The sequence below is a fragment of the Sceloporus undulatus genome, chromosome 2 (assembly GCF_019175285.1).
Source record: "Sceloporus undulatus isolate JIND9_A2432 ecotype Alabama chromosome 2, SceUnd_v1.1, whole genome shotgun sequence".
NCBI lineage: Eukaryota > Metazoa > Chordata > Lepidosauria > Squamata > Phrynosomatidae > Sceloporus > Sceloporus undulatus.
Genome location: NC_056523.1, coordinates 306,212,283 through 306,231,727, shown reverse-complemented (window position 1 = coordinate 306,231,727; position 19,445 = coordinate 306,212,283). Strand labels below are relative to the sequence as shown.

General features: G+C 43.0%; 1 protein-coding gene across 3 annotated transcripts in view; it reads left to right on the top strand.

Annotated features, from left to right (window-relative positions):
• Positions 1–19,445, top strand: part of GHR (growth hormone receptor) — a 251,905-nt gene that overhangs the window by 36,409 nt on the left and 196,051 nt on the right. The gene's annotated exons all lie outside the window — the stretch shown is intronic.

The window sequence follows — 19,445 nt, the reverse complement described above, 5'->3', positions numbered from 1 at the left end:
TTTCAGGAGATTTCAGGGCAGTTTTGTCCCATTTTTGGCCTTCTCTGGGACCATTTTAGGTATTCCTCCCATGTGCTTAAATCCCCCCCCCATTCCTCCTCTGAGATATTGGGGGACAATAGAGGGGTGGATCGCATTTGCAGTATTGGGGTGGCCCTGTAGGTGCAGCAGTGTAACTTAGAATGATAGAGTTGGAGGAAACCACAAAGCCCACCCAGTCCAACCTCTGTTTATAGGAATACACAATCAAAGCACTCCTGACAGATGGCTACCCAGCCTCTGTTTAAAAACCTCGAAAGAAGGAGACTCCACCACACTCTGAAGCAGTGTGTTCCACTATCAAACAGCTCTTACCATCAGGAAGCTCTTCCTAGGCCCCATTCCCACTGGCCTATAAAGCGGATAAGGACACAAATCATGGGTGCATCATTTCCATTTGAGCGTGCATTCGACCTGCATTGCTCCGATATTGTTCCCGTTGGAATTTGAATCTGAATCGAATTATCCTGAAAAGCCTGAATTATAGGTTGATAAACTGGTTTAAAAAAACAGCAGCTTTTTAGCGAGTTTTCCTGTGCCTCCTGAGTCTGATTCGGGGCATACAAATGGGAACGACAAGGGTGTCTGATTCGGGAACCTGGAGATAGTAGGAGCAGCGCTCAAGGGCCTGGCCTGGAGGTGTCACCCTCTTTGTTCTCTTTCTGCATCGCCGACGGCATTTTCTTCCGTTCGCATAGCCTTTCCCCCAGTGGATTGGGAAGCAGGGTAAGGCGATTGCACTACATTGAGCTCCAAACGCAGTAAACACATTACTCCCCCTGCAACCTCCCATCTGCTCCACATTCATAGACCGATGTGTGAGGAGAGCAATTAAACACCATTTTTAACTGTTACTGTATTATTATTTTCTTTTTTTTCTTTTTCTTTTTCTTTTTCTTTTTTTTTTTTTTTTGCCTCTGCCTGAGCACCTGAGCAGCAGATGGACTTTGCAGTACATGCCTGCATGATTGCCCCCCAGACAGCCAGGGACGTAGCCGGGGGGGGGGGGGGGTTCTTGGGGTCAGACCCCCCCCCCCTTCCATTAAAAAAATAAAGGGTGTGTGCGGCTTAGTCTGGACCCCCCCCCCTTCCTAAAATCCTAGCTACGTCCCTGAGACAGCCCAGGGACCAATGGGGGAGGCAAAGGGATTTGGAGGAACGGAGGCTCCTTCTCTCTTTCCCAGAGGAACTATGGGAAGACACAGAAGAGCCTGGACGCCAAGAGATTTGAGGGGAAAAGAGGCTCCTCTCTTTCCTAGAGGGAGTCTGGGGAGACACAGAAGAGGCTGGACGCCAAGGGGTTGGGAGCAAAGAGAGGCTCCTCTTCTCTCTTTCCCAGAGGAACTATGGGAAGACACAGAAGAGCCTGGGACCCAAAGGGATTTGGGTTGAATAGAGGCTCCCTTTTCCCTTTCCCAGAGGGGAAAAGCGCCTAAGCAGCTGATTGGCTGTGACGTCAAGCACTTAAGCGCTTGCCGTCACAGCTGCTTTAAAAAAAAAAGAGGTCCCGAAAGAGCAATGGAAATGGGGAGCAAAATAACCCGCTTCAAATTACCACAGGGAAAATACCAATGGGAACAAAAACAGGGGTAAAAAACCCTAGGTCTGTTTGCACCCATTTTTAATGGAAACAATGGGTCAGATTCGAGTCAGAATCCGTGTCAGAATCGCAGTGAAATAAGCCACTTTTTTTGCCCAGTGGGAATAGGGCCCTAATGTTAAATGCCAACTGTGCTCACCCCAGTTTTCTAGTCTGGCTGTACCCTTTGTCCTCTTTGTAAAGGAGGTTGACTTCTGAATTTGGGTATGTTTGTTGTAGCTTTTATTTCATGCCTCCTTTCCCCCACCCTACTATCCTTGTGTTGTTAGATCAGGATGCATCATTCAAAGGGTCAAGCAGTGATTGCTGCATGAATTCTCCTCCCCTTGCTTTTCATGGCAAGCAAGTAGGAAGTAGAAACTTAATGGAATGTTTATATTTACTGGTGCATTTTAACAGCAAGTAGCCCCTGTGTGCACGTCTCTACATCTCTGGATGTCTCTTTGTGTTATAAAATGGTGGTGTTACTTCCCCACATTCTAGTTTATCAGAGGCAACCTAGAGCCTGCTTGAAATATTGTAGTTTCTTTATGAGTTTCTTTAATGTCCTGGCCAATGTAATTGCTACTGTCAAGTAATGACACTGATGTCTAGCACCTTCATCTCAAAATATACATCACAACATGGGAGACTGAAAAAAAGGAAAAGAAGGGAAAAGTTCCCCTTGGAAATCCTTTTTAGATCAGGCTGTGGAAGTGGTTTTTAGATCCAGGTGTTGTTCATCAACACTTTATTGTTGGCTCTACTGTATGCGCTTGTTGAGAGCTGCAGTTCAACAGAATCTGAAGGGGCAAAAATTGCTTACCTGTGCTTTACATAATTCATTATTTATCCACCTAGACTGGGAAGAATTCAGAGTGCTTTCATATTGGCATGAGAATAAATGTTGGAGTAGTATGGCACAGTGTATAAGGACTCTAGGTTCAAATTCTTTCTCACCATGCAGCACACCCAATGGCACAGGGTTACAATCCTGCACCATATGCACATATAAAAAGTGAGAACAATATATCTTTGTTCTTTAATCATTGTCGTTTCAATGAACAGCCTACATGCCAGAGAGCCTGCAGGAGAAGGGGCTGCTGGGTGATCTATCGGTAGCACAAGATGGTGTCATTTTAACTTCATGTTTCCAAGCTGGAGAAAGGCTAAAATGGATGTCTGCAGGTCTATACATCTGTAGGATTTTGCTCCAATAACTTTTTCTCAAGCTGTCATATATTGTGGGGCTACTGTAAGTACTTGTTAGGTATGTTTACTTTGCAACTATGTAGAGACTGACTCTTAAGGCACCAGATCCTGTCTGATCTTGGAAGCTAAGCAGGGTCAGCTCTAGGTAGTGTCATGCCAAGGATGAGGATGAGTTTGAACCCCAGGTGGAGGTGGAACCTGAAGCTGAGCCAGGCCCTAGCTCTGCTCTGCCAGCTCCAACAGAGCCTGTGACTCACCAGGCCAGCCTCCCACCAGCAGAGATTCCAGACACAGAATATATGGACAAGTAGGACAATGAGGTACCTACCTTTAGCCAACGAAGGTCTGAAAGGGCATGCCTCTGTCGATCCAGGAGGCTTTACGAGAAACGCTCAGCAATCGGGAAGCAGCTGTGGTTAGGAACTGGATATTATAAACAGGTGCAGGACACTGAGCTCCTTTGTCAGAGCTTATCTGAGCTTCCTGGCGAAAGCACATTTCTCTGACTCCCTTGGACTTTGTTTCCTGAAGCTTTGCCTCCTGGACTACGGATTGGTCTGGAACCCTTGACCTTTGGACTGCCTTGCTGACCTGCCTTTCTGGAACCATTGACCCTTGCCTTGCCTGACCCTTCTTTATTGGACACTGATTTCATAGTCATAGAATCATAGAGTTGGAAGAGACCACAAGGGCCATCCAGTCCAACCCCCTGCCATGCAGGAAATCCATATCAAAGCATCCCTGACAGATGGCCATCCAGCCTCTGCTTAATGACCTCCAAGGAAGGAGACTCCACTACACTCCGAGGAAGTGTACTTGGATACTATATTTGATTTCTTATGTGTACTTGCTATTTCTTGCATTTGTAAAGACCTTTGGTTTTGCCTAGAAAGCTCTGCTAGGCTGTTCTGGGCCATTATCAGCAGCCCTGGCAGCTTTCCTGGACAGATAGTACTTTGATGGGAGACTGCTAGATGCTGTAGACTGTGTTTATGAGGAAGGGCATGGCAAAACTACCTCTGAGCATCCCTTGCCTAAGAAAACCCTTATGAGGTTGCCATAAGTCGACAGGTGACTTGAAGATACACAGAGACTGAAGTATCAGTAATTAAGTTTACTGGTAACTGATGTGATTGGAAAAGTTATTTTAGGGGAGGGGACCACAACTTCAATGGCCATACTACATGGGGGATTCCAATAACTGTCATCTGAAATTTTTTTCCAAGCTCTGCCAAGACCAGAACTGACTATAAGAAGCTTCTCAATGCAAGATCATATTATTTGCCCTTTGAGCCCAGTATTGTCTATTTGAAGAGTAGAATTATGCAGCACTATAGATGTTGGACTACATCTCCCATCAGAAAGAACAGCCAGTGGTAATGAATACTGGCAGCTGTATTCCAGCAACTTCTGGAAGGCTGCATGGTTCCAACCCTTGGTCTACTCTGGTAGGCAGACTCATTTTTCAGGATCTCTGGCAAAGGTCTTTCCCATCACCCACTTTTTTGACTTGTGTACTGTATTATGCACAATTCAAATAGTAGGTTGCAAAGATTGAAAAGTAAAATTGTTAATTTTGAAAACAGTGGAAGAGGGCAGTACCAACATCAATTTAAAGGGGATAATAAATTTACTAAAGGCACCTTCACCCAAATCTTGAATATGTGGAATACAGCTTCCCAAATATCCTGGCCCACTCCGCATAGGTTGCCAGTGGGTAACCAATCCAAATTATTCTTGGATTGGAGCCTCCCTGATGCAGTTTCAGGAACAATAGGACATAAAATCACTTCTGCTAACAAACTCAGAAGGGTGTGCCAACAGGATCGGAGCCAAATTGTGATCCCTCAGAAATGAAAGAGAGAAGTTGCCTTCTGGATTAAATAGTACATTCTTAGAATCATACAATCATAGAGTTGGAAGATACCACAAGGGCTAGCCAGTCCAGTGCCTTGCTTTGCAGGAACACACAGTCAAAACACTCCTGAGAGACAGCCATCAGCCTCTGTTTAAAAATGTCCAAAGATGGAGACTTCACTATACTCTGAGGCAGCACATTCCATTGTCAAACAGCTCTTAGCATCAGAAGGGTCTTCCTAAAGTTTAGGTGAAATCTTTTCCCCTGTAGTTTGCATCCATTGCTCTGTGTGCTAATCTCCAGAGCAGCAGAAAATGTTAAGATTTTGCTGTTCCTATCCCTATCCAAAAGTGATCAATTTAGCAGGCCCCACCTGTCCCAGAAATAACATAAAAACAGTACTATGGACATCTGGCTGTCCTTTTTTCAAAAAGAAGTTTAATTTATAATCCTAATCCAAGTTAATAAGGTCCTGACAAATGGCTTGAAGTGAGACTTTATTTCTGTTCTAATGGCCTGTTACAGACAGCCAAAATAAAGCTGCTTTGAGTCACAGTGGAGGTATGGTGTTTCAATGATGCATGCATCCTAAGAGTTTCAGAAAGCCACAACCAAAGCCACGCTCCAAGTCCCCCTTAGGGCTGGAGCGTGGCTTTGGTGTGACTTCTGGACTCTTAGGACACATGCATCATTGAAACACCATACCTCCACTGTGACTTGAAGCAGCTTTATTTTGGCTGTCTGTAACAGGCCAATGTATCAATTAGGATGGATAATTTGCCCAAATCAGCAATTCAATGGCTATCCATTATTAATACTAGGCAAATTAAAATGCATTCTTCTCAGACAATTAGCATTCTTGCAGTTCTAGAACAGCAATTTTCCAGTACACAGACATTATCTCATCCCACTTCTCCAATGGCTGCATATCTGATTAGCAAAGATGCTGTTTTTATTGGGTTGGGTTGGGGGGGGGGGGGTGAGGGACATCTGTACGTTCCTGTGCATCAGGATTACATTTAGTACTGGCATCATAGAATTGCTTATCCAAGATAAGTAGTGATCACAGAGGCCAAGTAACAGTTGATAGCAGGAGTGGGCCATATGACCCCCTCAATGCATTTTGTGCCCAAATCTGCAATTCAATGGGCCCACCCCTCAAAACCCTATAAACATTAGAAAGTAGTGGATTTCAGTGGAAATGTAGAATTTCATCAGAATGCTGGGTATTCAGGTTGAGTCTCCCTTATCCAAAATGCTTGGGACCAGAAGTGTGTTGGATTTTGGATATAATGGACATATTTGGATACAATGAGATATCTTAGAGATGGGATTCCAGTCTAAACAGAAATTCATGTATGTTTTGTATACACCTTGTACACATAGACTGAAGGCAATTTTATACATAATCTTTTTGATAATTTTGTGCATGAATCATTGGAAAGTAAAGGTTTCACTATCTCAGCCACCCATGTGGACAGTTTTGGATTTTGGAGTATTTCAGATTTTGGAATTCTGGGTAAGGGATGCTCAACTTGTATGTGCAGGAGAAATAATACAGAAACAATCCAGTGGGAAGAAAACAGAGTGGGGAAAACAAGCAATATTGCTCAGAGAGGAGGTGGATAGATGCAATGTTGTGAATTTGCACAGAAAAATGAAGACAACCATTGATGCAAATGTGTAAAAAATCCACAGCAATTTGTATAATACACTTACATGTAGGCTAGCCTCAAGCCAGAGCTGGAAACCCACTTCAGATGTTGGGCTTAGAAGATGATTTGATGATTTGAATTGGACTGATGCCTTCTAGAGCAGGATTTATCTATGAAACTCCTCAGGGAATAGTCTCTTCATTGTCATGTATCTTCAGGCTGCTTTGTGCATTATGTTCTCTGCTTCAGTGCACAGATTTCCTTTTTTTAAAAAAGCTAAACGTAACAAGCTGTTAAGAAGCCTGCAGTGGTATGTGGTGGCTTCCATGTCCCTCAGACAATGAATCCACTCTGAATTTTAGAGGTGCTATCCAAGGTACTGAACACTATTTGCAAAATAATTTCAGATTCTTCCTTTAAAGGCTGGGGTCAAACCTGGAATAGATTCACTACTCCACAGACATGGATTCACCTGTTGCCATTGGAAGCCTGTTCAATCATTCAGAGCTGTCTTCAAGAACTGGGGCTGGTTCCCTGTTGCACCCATCATAGTTGGCCAACATTGCTCTTAAATGTTTACTGAATCGTTTACCAGGAAAGAGAGAGAGTATGGTCAGCCTTCCACATTTACAGTGGTGACTTTTGCGGATTTGATGACTGCCAAAGGTTGGCCCCAGAGTCATACTGGAGGACCTAGAGATTCCTAGAGAGGTGTTTTCTCATGTTTAAAAAGTGGTTTTTTTATTTGCAGTTTTCCGATTTTCACAAGGTTTGTGTGTTCCTAACTCCAGCCCATGGTATAATATCCCTCTAGCTAATATGTTAACAACACAGCCTCTGTCTACATCCAAATCCACATTGCTGTGAATTTAGGGACTGGGAACATCACTTTTTGTGCATTTAAAGCTTTGTTAGACAAGTGTGACCTTCCAGATACTTTTGGACAGCTGTTTCCTAATTCCTCACCATTGGCTATGTTGATTGGAGATGATGGAATAGTGTCGGTCAAAAATATCTTTGGGGCCAAAGCTGTTTCCCTCTCATTTAAAGGAAGATCTTTGTATTTATTTGCCTCTGTTCTTTCTGCAACCTCATTAAAAAAAACCAACACTATTACTAATTAACCCTCATTTGCAAAAAGTTTGCTGTTAACGAAAACCTTTTCTGTAGAAAGAGTGTGTGTGTGTATGTGTGTGTGCATGAATTGTCTTTCAAAAAAAAGAAGAAGATAAGAACTGAATCATGGACAGCTTCCCACTTTCTGACATTTAGCCTGGGAGAAATCCTCTCAAAAACAGCTTGAAAATGGAATATGTTTTTTCCTTTCTCTCAAGTGCCTTTAAAAAATGCTGAGATACAAGATGAGATGAAAACACTCACTTTCAAGAGCCAGAGGAAAAGTTTTAAAAGTAGATAGAAAATACTTCAGGCTACAGAGAACAAGCAACAGGAATCCTATTTGGAATCCTGTGACATGAGAATCTACTCTTGAATTCTATAGAAGAAGGAAGGGGGTGTAACACCTTTTGCATCTCATTTCAGAACTTCAAAACAGTCAGGTATATGTGCTTATTCTGTCCCTCTGAACTGGTTTGGATGTTACACTAAATCATTAATACAAGATAAAAGGCAATATGAGAAAGCCAGTGTGGTGTAAGGGTTGAGCTTTGGACTATAACTAGAAACCAGAGTTCAAATCCCTGCTCAGCTATGGAAACCCACTGGGTGACCTTGGGCCGGTCACACTTTCTCAGCCTCAGAAGGAGGCAAAGCCAAACCCACTTCTTAATGTTTGAAGGAACTGCAAAAACCATCTCGTCCAATTCCCTGCCATGCAAGAATACACAACTAAAGCACTCCTAATAGATGTTTAAAGACAGAGATGGGATAATAAACACAGCTAATATAGTACTGTACATATATCCTGGAACTCTTCTGAAAGATTTTTGAGCTTTCCTGTTGATACTCTCAGACAGTTTAACACAGCCAAACAGGAGTTTGGACTTCGCCTCTCCTACCTGTTTGCTTGCTAGGAGACTGTGAAACTGACAGCCTCTCTAGACGATGCTACTACCATTTGTGATGGGAGAGTCTCATATTTGAAAACTCAAAATATACAAATTGTACTGACCCAGGGGAAGAAAGAGGGTGGACTTTTTCTTCTTGACATTATTGTTATCCATGTTTAGTTTTATTTTATATGGGGGAGTGTTTAAGGGTTAACCTTCCCCCTTTCCAGTATGAGATATTATAACCCAGAAACAGTTGGCACCCTATGATTGTGTTGATATTGTATAACTGAGGTAGAATATTTCAAGTGTTTGAGGTAATGTTTAAGTCTTTTCTTGGACAATCATTTCATAGCACATGAAGTGGCACATGTGCTGCTCTTCTGCACACCCAAGTGCCTGCCGTCTCTTAAGCTTGCACTTCCTCATTTCTTCCAAACAACATATATTGTGTGAGATGAACTTGGGACATCTGATACAGGGAAAATGTATTGCTCTTAAGCAATTGGCCCTTGGGAGATAACTCTTGCCGCACAGAGCTCATGTTTCAACAGATATAGTAGAAGAGCAATGTTTCATTCTGGTGTCCTGTCAGTGATATGATCAATATCTTGTTGGGAGAAGAAAAAGGATTTCCTAAGCAGAACTGCTATGCTCAGCACTTTTCTTATCTCTTAGACCTTATGCAAACATCAAGGAATTAATCACTAATGAATTATTATCTCGTCAACAGGACTGCTCTGGGAGTTGGGAATGCAAATTCTTCTCCCATCCTTCTTACTGTCAATAAATACTCAGATGCCAGAGTTGCAGTGGATTTATTCTGCTGCCAATTCACTTGATAGATGGAGAACCCTGTTAAGCATTCTTGTTTAATCACAGGGCTACTGCTGGACGAAATCTAGCCCACAGTCAGAACATTACCTTGTAGTTCAGTATTGTATACACTAGGGATGGATGTTGTTGGACTCTTAACTTCCAGGTCCAAATCATAGTGCAGAAATAATCGAGTTTGAGACTGCTTTAACTGCCCTGGCTAGGGAATCCTGGGAATTGTAGTTTATTGTGGCACCAGACCTCTCTGATAGAGAAGGCTGAATGGCTCACAAAACTACAGTTCCCGGAATTCCCTAGCATTGAGCCAGGGCAGTTAAAGTGGTCTCAAACTGGATTATTTTTGCAGTGGCTAATCTTGGAAAGGTTAAGGCTTTAAAACTATAACTCCCTGAATACCCCAGCCTGCTGGACCACCCACCATGCTAGTCAGGACATTTTGGCAGCTGTAGTCTGCAAACTCACATTTCCTGCACTTTGCTTCCGCTTTCCTACATTTGTTTTGATTTTTTAACATTTTTTCCCCTGGCATAATTTGGAATGTTGTTTTTTAAATTTTTATTCCCATATTTCTTTCTAGGCCTGTTTTCTCCTTTCACCTACAACTCCTTAAAACATGAGAAGGGCCACATCTTCCCCACACAACAGCAGACCATGTTCTGGCTTTGACTGTCTTCTCCCATTTTGTCTAAATTTGTTGATTCCTAATTCCTGTTGCTCCCATTGTTGTTGTTGTGTGCCTTCAAGTCATTTCTGACTAATGGCGACACTAAATTGAACCTATCATGGAGTTTTCTTGGCAAGATTTGTTCATAGGTTTGCCAATACAAAGGGAGATAATATTATAATATAGTTGATAGAATCACAGTCATAGAGTTGGAAGAGACCACAATGGCCATCCAGTTTGACCCCCTGCCATGCACTATCTTGTAATAAACCTGTCACTTAAGGCAATCAGTTGTGGCTAATTTCAAGTCCCATTGACTTCAGTGGATCTTCTCTAAGCACGTGTAAATCTGGATCCAATTCCTCAATAAACAAGACAATAAAATATGACCCATATATTCCTCCGTATGTGTACCGGTACATACCAGTTCTATAAGGAATCTTTGACCATCCCCCAACAACATGATAATAGCAGCTATCTTGTTTGTGTATCTGTTCTCACAAGCAAATGCCCCCACATTCAAAGCAAGGCTTCTTGAACAGCAAACATCCTCTGACACTGTATTCATTCACCGCTATAAAACAAGATGAAGATGATGCATAGTTACACTTGATTTCAACAGCAGAAGCTAATTACATGCTCCATTTAAGTGTTTTAAAATGGTTGAACACCTGCAAGACAGCAGAAATATAAGACGCAAAATAAAACTGGAAAAAGCATAATACCTGCTAAGCAGTAGAAATATAATACAGTTCTAAAAAGGAAATGGAAAGGATGAGAAAAATCATTAAAGTGCAAGGATGTTGTCTGACACAATACTGTACTAAAAACTGCCTCAATTGTAAGACTCTTATAATTAAAAACACTGTATAAGGTACCCGAATTGCTTTGATGAGACATTTTCTTTCCTGGTCATGTTTCACCTTTTGATTAGTACAGTACAAATGGACCATTGAGTTTTCCTGTCTTAAATATATATGCAAATTTTGTTCTTCCTTCAAATGATGCAAAAACCTCTGATGGAATCTCTTGCAAATTAAGCATAGCAGGGCAAGTGCCTCCCACGTCTCTAAAAAATTCTAGAAAACATTAATCATTTTAATATATTTGTAATAGAAATGTGTTTCCGAAAGCTTAATATTACTTCTCCTAAACCAACCAGTCCAAGGCATTTGCAAACATTCCTCTAGTCAAATCGTGTCAAGAAAACCTTTAACAGGTTCGCCTTAGAGTTTCCATAAGTTGGAAATGACTTAAGGGCACAGAAAAACAAACAAACAAAATGACAAGAATATGCAGATACCCTCCACATTTGTGACTTTGACTTTTCCTGATTTGATTATTGACAGATTTTATTAATATGTTATCTCTAGGAATTTCTAGGTCCTCTAGTGTGACGTTGCTGGAAATTGGCCATAGAGTTGCATTAGAGGACCTAGAGTTTCCTAGAAAAAACACTTCTTTAGGCATTTATAAGTCCTTCAGTGTGATTCTGTGGTCACCATCTGGCAGATGTTGACCATATACTTCTGCTGGAGGACCTAGAGATTCCCAGAGGGGTGTTTTCCCAGATTTAAAAAAAGTGGAGTTTTTTAATTTGTGGGTTTCCAATTTCACGAGGTTCCTGTGCTCTTAACCCTAGCAAATGTAGAGAACTCACAATACATGCATACTTCAGTTATCAAAACCTCTGACAAAGAACCTTCTTTTTACAAAATCTTTTTATGCTGTCTAGTGCAGTAAGACTCACACAAGGCTATGGGAAGGAAAGTTGAAAGGTTGAATAGTGGAAGATTGAAGGTTCAGAAGAGGTTATAGTTACCAATCTAGGAGAGAGAGGTCCACTCTAGATTCGGACAGCATCCGAGGTTGCACCAGAAAAAGAGAAGAATATGGCTGAGGTTTGAGGGTTTTTTAATACTCAAAAACCTGTCCACAGGGTATGTGTTGTGTACTCACAGCTTTGATTATTTTTCCAAGGAATGGACAAACTGGTCTGAAAAACCAAATGATTTTTAGCATCAAGCACCAATGCAGTGTTAATAAATTGATGTGATCTGAAACAATCCTTTGATGATCAGACAAGAAGAGGAAATGTAAGGACCAAAGGAAAGGGTGTGGTCTGTTGTTTTGACAAATGTCTTCTTTTGTTTTCTTCATTTCCTTTCCCATAGGAAATGCAAAATATGAGGCAGGAGGAATGTGTCATGTTTAGCATAACCCATGGTGCTTGTCTTTTTTATCTATCTATCTATCTATGCCTGGCATGTTCTGGTCAGTGTGACCTCAACACTAGTATATTTCTAGCTACTTTCTAGCCCTTTGGAACACGCTGCCCACTGAGCTCCGCTCATCTACCACCCTGGCCCAATTTAGGAGGGATCTTAAGACCTTCCTTTTTAAGCAGGCATTCCCCGATTAAGACCCTGTGGGCCTCCCCTCCTCTTCCGTGGCCATGAGGATGGGCGATGGGGCTTTTATTCCTGCTTTTAGTTCATTGTATTGTGTTTGATGTTTACTGTTTTTAATTGTATTTGTGTGCATTCATTGCACTTTTGTAAGCCGCCCTGATCTTTCTGGAAGGGCGGGGTAAAAATAAAGATTTTATTTATTATTATTATTACTTTGGGTCATCATTATCCCCAAAATAGATATCATGTCATCATCATGATGTCCAGTTATGCTTCACACTAGATACTAATGATCAAAACCCCATTCAGTTGGAGAGGACGATAAGGTGTATACTAACGCTTTCCATATTATTTGTGCCTCTGGTACCATATTTTCAATTAAAGAAGTAATGCCCAGGCACACATCTACAGTAGGCTGTCCATATCCTTGGATTCTGCATCCTACAGCTTCAACCAACCATGGTTCAAAAATATTCACATACACAACAATTCCAAAAAACAAACCTTGATTTTGCTGTTTTATATAAGGGAACCACTTTATTATTCCACTGTATCAAATGGGACTTGAGCATCCATGGAATTTGGTGTCCATGGGGGAGTCTGTAACCAAAGCCCAGTGGATACCAACAACCCCCTATACTTCCTTAACAGAGGTATTGTTGTATCTGGATTCAGCCTATGCTGCTAACGCATTTTGTGTTGTCTCTAACTAAATTAGTGTTAAGAAAATACAAATGTGGCACACTGAAAGTAGCTTATTACTCCATTTTCATGTTGGAGTATTTTTCCTATTCTTATCTATTTATTTATTTATTTGGATTTTGATGGGCATAGCCTCACATAGAATAACATGTTGAAACAGGCAAAAAAGAAAATGTTCCAAAATAATTTCAAACAATTTAAAAAATTACACATGCTGCAAAATCCAGAAAATCATTGAATATGCGTTATACAGTTTCATAACAGCAATGCCAATTAACCTTAAGAAAAGATGATCAATAATAAATAAGACTTGAGGTCTATTTGAAGGGAAACAAATAGCCCTTGAGGCCCCTGTGAAGCCCCAGGGCCACATTTTGCCCATCTTGGTTTGAATGATGTGCAGCGGGCCCTTAATATCTGTTGGGGTTTGGTTGAAGGATACACACACACACACACACACCATGGATACCAAAATCTGTGGCTGCTCAAGTCCCATTAAATATAAAATGTATAAAATGGTAAAATCAAGGTTTGCTTTTTGGAATTTATTTTTCAATATTTTCAAGCCATGGATGGTTGAATCTGTGGATAAAGAATCTTTGAATACAGAAGGCCAACTGTATGTAAATTTAGGGCTTTGTTTGTAAGGCATATGTATTAGTCTATTTGTAATTATTTTAAGACAAGACAATTTAATTGCATCAGATTAAACTGCATCACAGCCACCATCCATAGTTTTTTGTGGGGTTTTCAGGCTATGTGGCCATGTTCTGGAAGAATTTATTCTTAACGTTTTGCCAACATCTGTGGATGCCAGCCACAGATGCTGCCGAAACGTCGGGAATAAACTCTTCCAGAACATGGCCACATAGCCTGAAAAACCCACAAAAAAACTATGCATCAGATTACTTAGATGAAGTGAATGAAGTCTCTTAAGGGACAGCTTAGATCAGAATGGACATAGTGCAGCCAGTATGGTGGCTCCTGAAACTTTCCCCTCTCCAACTGAAATGATGCAACTTTTGAGACAGTTTTGCCCCCAAATCACACAACACATGAAAACATGGGGGGAAATCCCCACACATCTACACAAGAACCCCAGAACCCTCTATAACCTCAGTCCTTCTCAAAATGGCAACAAGAAGTGATGCAATGTCTATTCCTGTTACTATTTTGAGAAGGACCATTGAGGAGAATGAAGGGGTTTGGACTTGTTTTGAGGATAGGGAGATGTAACCCATGGAAGTGTGTGTGTGGAGGGGGGGATTGGAGCTTAACTCCACGGTTCTTCACACTAAAAGTTCTCCTAATACCTAACATGCAGCGATATGTGGACTATAACACTGGAGATAAGGCTCTTGATTGCGGCTCAGCCATGAAAACCCACTGGGTGACCTTGGGCAAGTCACACTCTCTCAGCTTCAGAAGAAAGCAATGACAAACTTCCTCTGAACAAATCTTGCCAAGAAGCCCTGTCATAGGATCATCTTAGGGTCATCATAAGTTGGAAATGACTTGAAGGCACACAGCTCATACACACACAAGCCATACAGTAAGCCTTTCTTCACCATTAGGCAGATGGTGGCACTTACTTCAGGCAGAAGGCTTGGGATATTATGAAACACCACCTGCTTGTTCTTTATTCCAATGTGTTGTCATATTTCTGTTGGCAGAGATAGGGAGAGATGTCTCTGATATTATCTGCCTCCCGTGCCAAAATAACTTAGCTGGCTTTAGATACAATGCACCTTGACCTGGGGGTGGCAGCATGCTCTGCTGTGCTATCTCAGACAGCAGTATACCTCAACAAGACTGTTATCAGGCATACAAAACTGATATAGGCCGGCATTTATCAGTGTCTGGGGAGAGAATGTGTGCACCAACCGCTGCCCCTAAGACATATTTTGCTATTTCTTAAAAAACGCCTCATCCGTCTGCTCTCTTGAAAACTTTTCAGCTGGGATCCAAGTCAGGGACAGAAATTATGTGGCCCTCCAGCTATGGTTAGACTGGAAATCCTTGCATTCCCTGCTATGCTGCCTATAGCTCTTGAGTGTTGTAGTTGAGCAATATCTGGAGGGTCATCTGATTTCCACATTTGACTTAAATAATCTCATACATTTGAATTGTCTTGTCATAAACCATGGATGAATTTATCACAAATCTGGTTGAGGAACCAGAACAGACATAATAAAAGCCAAATTTAATCAGTGTTAAAATCTATCCTTTTCAAATGGATATACTTGGAAGCATATGTATAGATATCTTCAACTGTGCTAAAATTAAGAAGTAAAGGAGATTCTAGATGGATTAGAGGAAATGAAGCTTGCAAGGGACACCCTCAATCAGAATGAGCATAGTTGTGGCCTCTGAAACACCTCTCCTCCTCCCAGGATTTTTTTTTAAAATGTGTAATTTTCAGGCATTTTTTTGCCTCCAAATAGGGTTGCCATAGCTGAGGACCTCCAAACCGGGACAAATGTAGGACAAGGTTTAAAAATGTAGGACCTTTTTTTTTTTTAAAAGGTCCTACATTTTTTAAACCTTGTCCTCCTCCTCCTTCCCGGCTTGGGAGGAAGCCTCAGCCTGCTCTCAGGCCGGGAAGGAGCGTGGGGGCCACCTGTCATCGCAGCAATTGCCGCGATGACAAGCGGCCTTCTCGGCCTCGCAGAGGCCTTGGAGGACCCTGTGGCCGGAGCTCCGACCACGGAGTCTTCCAAGGCCTCCCTGGGGCTTGGGAGACGATGTCTCCCAGGCAGCAGGGAAGCCTGGGAAGGGGCTCCGCAGCCGCAGAGCCTTCTCCAAGGCCTCCCTGGAGCTTGGGAGAGGATGTCTCCCAGGCAGCAGGGAAGCCTGGGAAGGGGGAGCAGGGCACCGCAATCGCGGCGATCGCGGGCGGCCCCCACTCCCCTTCCCAGCCTCTGTGGAGGCTTGGGCCTCCATAGAGGCCGGGAAGCAGGGAGCAGGGTGCCTGCGCTCGCGGCGATCGCGGGCGGCCCCCACTCCCCTTCCCGGCCTCTGTGGAGGCTTGGCAGAGAGGCCGGGAAGTTAGGGAGCAGGGCACCCGCGATCGCGGCGATCGGCGGCGCCCCACTCCCCTTCCCGGCCTCTGTGGAGGCTGGGGCCTCCATAGAGGCCGGGAAGCAGGGAGCAGGGCGCCCGCAGCTCGCGGCGCTCACGGGCGGCCGCCACTCCCCTTCCGGCCTCTGTGGAGGCTTGGCCGCCATAGAGGCCGGGAAGCAGGGAGAAGAGCCAGCCGCTCCCTCGCCGTTGGAGGAGGCGACAAGGCAGCGGAAAAGGGCCTCGCCGAGGTGAGACCCTTTCCTGCTGTCAGGCCGCTTCCCTCGCCAGCAGAGGAGGCCAAGCAGGGAACGGAGGCGAGGCTCCTTCCCTGCTTGGCGTCGTCGTGTGGTGGGGGGGTGTTCCGGGGCCGGGGCCAAACCGGGGCGGGACCGTGCGGACCTGCCCCAAACCGGGAAATCCTGCCCCCACGGGATATGGCAACCCTACCTCCAAATCACACAGAAAGCCCCCAGCACATAAAGCCTGTGAAAATACCTCTACTCCATCCTCTCGAGCCCCAGGTAATCCTGTATCCCCAGTTCCTCTCAAAATGGCAACAGGAAGTGTGTGGGATCTATGGTTAATCCATTATAATGCTAATTCATTTTAAGTGGCGATGGAGGATTCGAAAAAATATATAATTTCCCATAAAAATTTAGTGTTTCTGTTTCTGAAAAATTTCCATTCCTCAAAACTGGCTGCTGGACTTGCACTGTGAGTTGAAAATATAATCATAAACAGTCATCACTACTGTTTCTGTATCCACCTTATAATGTTGGGCCAGGAAGAGAGGTGAATAAGGGACTTACATATTTTATTTATTTATTATATTAGATGTTAGATCCTATCCTACACAATCTCTGGATGGCTTAAAAAAAATCAGTTTAAACAATTTAAAATCTGAAATAATAAAAATGTTCACCAGACCCACATATAATTTTAGATAATAATAAAATATAAAATAATAATAATAATAATAAATTTATTTATATACTGTAACTGTGTAATAACTAGCTATGTATTAGAGGCACCATGAAATCTGGTTACAGAATTGTGAGGATGTGTAATGGGATACCAGCAGGATGCCAATGTGCATTGGTGACTGATGTGATTCCATCAGGACCAATGCACATTGGTACCATTGTGCATTGGTTCTGTTACCAATGTGCATCAGGCACTTTGTCAGTTCTTTTTGTGGTAACATAACAGCAGCCCTCTGCCGGATATACACATTGCACAGTTCCCACAGACACAACAAGTCCACTTATGAAGATGCAGTACCCCTACAGGATTCTGGCCAATGTAAATGTACATAACATATTAAACAACTGAATAATTAAAACTACTACCAATGTGACAGTTGATAAGTTAGGCAAAATTCTTCATTGTAATGAGCTACGCTTCCTTTGGGTGAAAATGTGTGGTTAGGAAACTGAACGGGGACTGTTATATGTGTTACAGGCTTTGAGTAGGTTTTCATTACTGGGCACCACATATCTTCTGCATTGGGTATACCGCGAAAATACAAACTCAACTGCAAATTTCATAGACTCCAACATTTCACAGATGAAAACTGAAGCATATGTGGGTGAGCAACATCAGAGTGTGACAAAAGTTTACAACTAGGAGAGACCACAGCATTTTGTTTGCCTGAGCCTCCTGGGAAGGGCAAGATTTCTCCCCCTCCTCTCTGAGTTCAGGTGTGAAAACACAATTTGTACTTAGAACTCGGTTTGCAGCAACTGAAATAAGCTGAAGACAAAGGGAAAGTGTAAGAGGGGAAAGAACTGGGACAATTAAAAGCAACTGAAAAGGTGAGACAACATAGGATTAATCAGTGCTTTCCCTGCAAAAACTGGGATATTTGGAGGGCATGAAATTTTATACAATAGACTATCCAATTTAAGTGAGTTGCAACTTTCCTTCAGGAGTACTACATACTTTTATTTCCAAGGCAAAATGACCCTGAATAACATTCTGAAATGGTTCATGGTTTCCATGAGATAGCAGGTAGCAACACACATGCTCTGTTCATCTTTGTTGATGTTATTATGTATACTTTTCCCCCATACTATTTGTCCATTGTTAACAGAAGGGCAATATGATATGAACAGCATGTCAGAAAGTCTACGTCCATTCTGTGAATGGCTCTGGAACTGAGAAATGTTGGCAGTAAAAGAATAAAGGAATGGTTATCAACATATCGCCAGTTTCATTTCCAGTACTGAACAGGCATTCGGGGAATAGGATACAAGTTTCTAATTACAAACTTTGGCGGGATACAGACGGGCAGGGGAAGACGTCTGGGGTGTATTCTGCTGATACGGAGCTTCCAGACCGCCCGCCCCGGGGGCGTGGACTAAGGTGTATGGGCTTCCACATGGGGGGCAGTGAAGACACCTCACCTGGGGCCATTTCTGACCCGCAGTTTCCATACCGCCGCGCCTCGGACGCTGCAAAGAGAGAGGCAGCTTCCTCACAGGCAGCCAAAAATGGGCTTTTTTTTTCTTTTGCCGGCTGGCGGATGCGCAGCTGCGCAGCTGCGGCAGCAGAAAGCATATGTCACAAATTAAGCGCCCAGGCCCCTTTAAACTTTTCCCCCCGCCCTGCCCAAGAACAATGGTGGGCTCCTGCCAGCTGGTGATCAGCTGGTGTTGGCATCCTTGTCCACTTGTACGTTGCTAGTGTCACCAGCATCATGGATGCCTCCTCTCCTTTGGTCCCCACGCCTTGCTGAATCTGCAATGCACAGCCACTCGTCGCCTGCTGCCACCGCTGTCCCCCTCATCCCCCATCCACCCATTGTAATACAGTGGATCTTTGTTATACGCTGGGTTTGGTTCCAAGATCCCCCGTGTATAACAAAATCCGTGTATGCCAAGTCCCATTAAGTAAACGACATAGCAAATGGTGTCCCTAATAAAAAATGGAACATCAAGGTAAATTTATACTTTTTTGGAACATTTTCAAACCGTGTATGCTTAAATCCGTGTATAAAAAATCCGTGTATAAGAAGGGCCGACTGTATTTAAAGTTTTAGCGTTTTTTTATTGTTAGGTGAAAATGGCACAGGAATGTGTGTAGGGGTTCACTTTAAATTCCAAACTTTCTACAATTCTAGCAGCGCATGCGTACATGTTGCTCTAGGGTTAGGATTAGGGTTAGGGTTACGAGCATTAAAATAGAGTGCAGCTGTGCTGTAGCTTCCACATCTGCATGGCATCTGACGCTCTAATTAGAGCCTCGGTGCAAACTGCGCATGTTCCAGTACCCCGACTCATTATGCAACGCAGCAGACATGGAGCTTTTAAATGGGCAACTTAAATTAGCGGCGTAGCAATTCTGGCGTACCGGTGCAGCAGCTTATAGACGGAGCTGCGCAGTTGCGCAGCATATAGAAAAGAAGCGGGGGAAAG